Source organism: Pomacea canaliculata, linkage group LG7 (genome assembly GCF_003073045.1).
Source record: "Pomacea canaliculata isolate SZHN2017 linkage group LG7, ASM307304v1, whole genome shotgun sequence".
Taxonomy (NCBI): domain Eukaryota; kingdom Metazoa; phylum Mollusca; class Gastropoda; order Architaenioglossa; family Ampullariidae; genus Pomacea; species Pomacea canaliculata.
The window spans coordinates 4,872,780-4,878,658 of NC_037596.1; the positions used below are offsets into that span (position 1 = coordinate 4,872,780).

The 5,879-nt window shown below is 40.7% G+C and overlaps 1 non-coding gene across 1 annotated transcript; it reads left to right on the forward strand.

Annotated features, from left to right (window-relative positions):
• Positions 1–5,302: 5,302 nt before the first annotated feature.
• Positions 5,303–5,376, forward strand: Trnan-guu. Its single transcript has one exon. It is a non-coding gene; the product is annotated as a tRNA-Asn (tRNA).
• Positions 5,377–5,879: the final 503 nt, after the last annotated feature.

The following is a 5,879-nucleotide window of genomic DNA, read 5'->3' on the forward strand; positions in this document are numbered from 1 at the left end:
CCTATACCATTAACCAAATACAGGGTAATCATTATTTAAAACTAGTCCTGTGTCGCATATTTGAAACTCTTTATGAACTTTCACCAGGACATCGTTATACAAAAGCTTCTAAAATTACTGACAAGGCTGGCTGGTCTACATATATGACAAACACTGTGCATGTTTGAGGCTGTTATTCATCCAGCCTTCATCTTAAACTCTAGGAGACTTATGCTGATCACAAGTTTTGCTTAATCTGATGAAAAAGACATGTCTTAATTTTAACTTTGAAATTCTGCATACAAATAAATTGTACTTTACCATCAAATATTAAAGCTCTAGGAGAAGGATCTGTGAATAAGGGATTCTTGCTTTGTTCTTGCTTGTTGACCTCCATAAAGTTCAACATCATGATTATCATCATGCTCATCATACAGAATGCATACTATTCTTGTGCAATACTATGCATGCCATATGATAACTATAGCTCTCTTTGGACTGTACCTGCAAATAGGCAAAAAGGAATCATATATTCTGCATCTTTATACAAATGACATGGGCACACAACAACTGCTAAACCTAGAAAATGATAGTAACCAAATTAATAACAAAACTGAACAGTATACATGAGAAAAAGCTTAGATGTAAGTGCATAAATATATGTTAATTTATTTCTTTAGGGGAAACATGGCTTGAAAGGTGTGCATGTGTTATGCATGCAAAAGTTTTACTGAAGAGACACATGTGAACACATTCAAACATGTCCATTACTTTCTGCTCTTTGTTATTTGTGCAAAATATAATATATTAATTTATTTAAAAAAATATATAAGGCAGTTATAATTTTCTCTTCCTTCATGTGGACATAATATTCAAATATAATGTAAAAATATTGTTTCCAAAACATATGACTCCAATATAATTTAGTATGACATACCTTGATGTTTCTTTAAAAGGCAAGGAAGGCTTGTTTTCAGCACACTGTTGCATCTTCAATTCTTTCTTGAGTTTATCCCGTGACTAATCGAGGATGTACTTCATAAGCTCGGTACAGCTTTGACTCGGTCAAAATCCTGGTGTCATGACTATTTCCAGAATACTTAACAACACAGTTAATTATATTTATGCTGCTATCACAAACTAGCTGTTTATTTATTGAATGATAACCTTTTTTATTTACAAATTCACTTTCGTGCTCAGACGGTCCCTGTATTTTTACATGAGTGTCATTTATGCACTCAAACACGCTTGGAAATCCAGCGATTGCGTAAAATTATGATTTCTGCTTTTTTTTCATCCCTCTGGCTAGGTATTTTATTTATTTAGACGATTTGTAAAGAGCCTTAGAATTGTGAATTATTCGAGAAACTGTCAACTTATGCGCGTTGATCGTATCTCCTGAAACTGTTTCAAAACATCGCGAAGAATAGAATCGAAAACGTGACTCCGAAGGCTCGCTTTCACCGTATTTTGTTATAGTTCGCGATAACGATTATCAAGTTTAAGGTCAATTTTGTAAAAGTATATAACTTTCATCTACCAAAAACAAGTTTCACATCGTCGTCCTACGTTTCTTCTGTAAAATTTATAAACGAAAACCAGTTGCTGTGGACGCTCGTAAGTTAGTCACTTGCTAGTCGGCTGCTACGCCAACCCCCTGGTTGGACTAAAGTTACACCCGAGCTGCGGACTAAAATTCGCCTAGTCGGGTGCAATGCAACGGTCGTAAATTTAGTCGGGTACTATACCCCTGCTACGTCCCGACTAAGGCCTTGCGCCCGAGCAATGCAACCGGGTCCAGAAGACCAAAGTCATCGAACACCATTTCTTCTGCGGCGCGTCGAGGGAGTCCTCCATAAAGCAAGAAACCATTGTGCGAAATAGCAAGTGACGGTTGTGTATCCACAGCAAGTGACAGTTGTGTGCGTCCATCAGAGACCAACACCCCTCACATCAAGGGCGCTTGGGCTAAGTGGCACGTGTATGAGATTTGTACGGAATGAATGAGTGCGTAGTGTTGTGAGTGTGGTAGTTAAGAATAGATTAATTGACTCACTTGATATCTGGATTTGTAGTAAGGAGAATAATTAGATTAACGGGATACCCTAGATAACTAGCCTCGATAGGGTATTATTTCATTTGCATATTTGCAAGTTCTTTGTCTATTCCTTTATCATTTTGTAATTTGTATAATCCTCTCGATGATTAATAACTTTCTTTAATATACTGAATTGAATGGAGTTGTTTATTGGTGCTGTGCTTGCTGGGGACTCAACGAGTTAATTAAAAGTGTAATAAGCAATTTAGAATAAGTGCACGCGGTAAATATGTCGACGTGATTTGGAAGAGGTATCGAGAGTGTGATCAGCCGAGGCGGCGGAAATCATGTAACCTCTGACCATCTTCACGTGCTCTACCCAAGAGTTCGCGACACTGGTGCTGATCGATAGGCTATAACAGAATGTTGTTGGCACTTGCCATGGTTGATGTCGCATAAGAATTGGTGATTGTTTCCCGTATTAAAATTGAGCGACCAAGCGTAAGTCCCATACGCCTGTGTCGTCGTCAATGGCTCGTTTCAAGTCCTTAATCTACGGTGCCAGCTTGTCCAAGAACTGTCTTTGCAGTCGAAGATATTCGAACGAAAAGAACTTTATTAACAGTTTGGTACACGGTACACAATGTCCACAATGGCAAATCAGCGACACTCCGGATACACAATCAGCGACACACGCTGAGATTTCTTAATTAGTAGCGACACCCGCTACTTCAACAGCGACATGCGCCTCACAACTGTGACCACAGCGACACTCGCTGACTACAGGAGACACGCGCCTCAAACAAAAAACCAAGCGGCGACACACTCGCCTGCAACTCTCCACATTACTGACTGCGACTGCGAGTCTGCGACTACCCCTCTCTTATCGCTCACTTTTACTCAGGGGTTAAAAACAGTATACAAAAGTTATCTAGACACCTCTAGCCTCTTCTCGTTGCACATGCGCTCTCTCACACCGAAGATTCCAGGTACCAAGACTCGCGACAGTCACGCGCTCACACACTGCTAGAATGATGATGTAGGCGGCTCTAGTCAAAGCCGCGCGGCGGTCACCGGCAGGTCAGGCGGGGTCAGATACCGCACCAAAGCGCTGCCGGCGCACAGACCGCTATTTAGCAACAGCTGGCTTTGTTCTGTTTTTATTGTATAACCCAGTTCACATACACTAGTGATTTCGTAGTAAACATTCACATCATTTCAAATCTCTTTTTCTCTCACTGAAATTTTATTGGTATAAATTGATTTCAATACAGTGTATTTGGTAAATTTACTGATGACAGTCACGGTCTTGTATTCCCACGCATTATATTCACGTTCGCTACAACCTTTTTCTTTTTTTTAAAGTGCATATACGTCCTAAATGGGTGTCTATTCAGTAAAAGTTCGTTAGTATGTTAAGTGCTCTCGGTCCCATGTATACGTGTCGTTTCAAGTTCCATGATTTGTTTGCTTGTTCATAAGACAGACACATGCTGATACCCTGTCTGAGGAATATTACAGTCAAAGATCATCTAGCGAGATAGACGCTACAATATACACATTTTATTAACAGAATACGTGTTCGTTTCGTAGGATTCGTGAGTCCCTGGATGAGTAGACAGGAGCTCGGTGGAGTCAGTCGGCGTGACGGTGGTGGTGGTGTACGTGGGGGTCCGTTGGAGCAGCGGGATATAACCCTTTGACGTCACACAGCGAGGCTCAAAGCACTGACTTGTCGTTGATAGTGAGTTGAGTGATGAGTGCATAGCTCTTCTCCACACAGGATGTGTCTGCCTAATAAGGCTGGGTTAGCTTGCTGATTCGGCCTAAAATACCAACAACCAGATCATGTGTTGGCATGTGAGTTTTCACTCTTGCGGTCTGGCAGTAGGTACACGATGTCTACAGAACCAGTCGTTACCGCAACTCAGTCATTGCACGTGCCATTCACTTGATAAACTCCACTGGCCGTCATCTTGTACTAGGCTGAGGTGGCCTGGGGTCACCCACTGCATCTGCAGTTAGGGATATGTGTGTGTGTGTGAAAGAGACACTATTTCAACATGTACATTTATATTATCTTTTTATATCATATAAGCACTACTTTGAATTGCCCATGGGGATCAATAAAGTTGGATTGTAATTAGATAAACTACTCACTTCATGCGTTTAACTCGGAAATATTCGAGGAAGCGAATTGTTTGTTGCCATCATGTACTTGTATATTCGAGTATATTACCACTCCTGGCACAAAGGCATAAAGTAAATTGGTATGAGTACCGCCATACCCATATGGAAAGATAATCAGCACTAGCAAATACACCAGTGTATGGAACAGTATCGGATGGTTGAAGAAGAGGCAGATATATATATATGATTACGTTTTATGTTAAAAGTTTTACTATCCATCCTTGGTTTATCATAGCTTCTCCTTAATATACTTCTTTTCATTTCTTATTCACCGTTCCATGGAGGCTTGTTGCTACAATAATGCAGTTTTTCTTAAAATGCTGTGCACTATCCTTTGTTGAGTCATCCTTGTATGGATTGCGCTGCTCCGTTTCCGATGCCAGTGTCTGGTACAGCGCGATGTACTATGAGATTCCAGAGAAAAAGCGCTTAGCCCTACAGTGCTGTCTGGTGCACGTGCCAACAGCTGTCTGCAGTTTCCATCGCACACGTCACAGCCCCACATACCTTCGCACCCTCCATCGCTCCTCCAAGGGGCGGACTAATGATCACGCGTAAACACAGTAACAGTTCATAGAATGATCTTTTCGTCAAGAAAAATTAGGAAACTGCGGGAAGGGCGAGACAGGACGTGTAGAAATGTCCGTGATCTGAGAACTTGGACTATGATAATCTGGAGTAGGTTAATTCCTGTTGCAAGTATCATCAGGTATATAGATAGGGTACGTGGGACTTCGTCGGGCGCGAGAGAGGAAGAGCAGGAATCGAAAAGAAAGTAGAGAGGGAAAAGTATGATACCCCATTGTACAGAACATATTTGCACCATATCGCCAGCCATCTTTAAAGGTACCATATGTACATGTATACTTGGGGAAGTGACACGAAACCACGAATAGGTAATGATCACAGTTTACTCAGGTTTAACTGGACTCCTTAAGCTTGGAAAAATTTGTGTAACTAAATGATAAAATAAATGAGATATAAAACTATAATAATTATTATAACGTAATAAGAAATACACTATTTATAATAGAAACACTAACAAGAGCATTTCTGCTCTGTGTTATATATATTAAATTATGCCGCTTTTCAACTGTCTCTGTGGCGCAATCGGTTAGCGCGTTCGGCTGTTAACCGAAAGGTTGGTGGTTCGAGCCCACCCAGGGACGGTCTAGCTTTGCTCTCTTTTGGTTCCGTAGGACTTGTTTTCAGTGCTTACTCAAGAATGTTCTGCTTAAATGTATGCAGCCATCATTTTCTTAAAGATTATATTGAAGAGTAAAATATAAGAAAGACGAATGTACAAAATATTCATACGAGAAATAGCAAATTGTACAGTGACACACAAATGCAAATATATTAAACACCCTGTGCAATATGTTTAAATACGGGGCAAATTGTACGAGTGAGATACGCAGGTGTAAGGAATATGTACACCACTTTAATATATATTATACAGGCTGGTAACAGAAATTCAAGAAATATGTATCACCGTACAATATACACATGAGCGAAACAAATCGGCAACAAACATAAGTAAGAGATGACATGAGATAAAGCAAATATAACAGGCTGGCTGCACACAGGCCCGTTCTTAGGCTTCGCGGGGCCCGAGGCATAGGGCTGTGCAAGGCGATCGACGCCACGATCTGCCTCAAAAGGTACAGGGAAA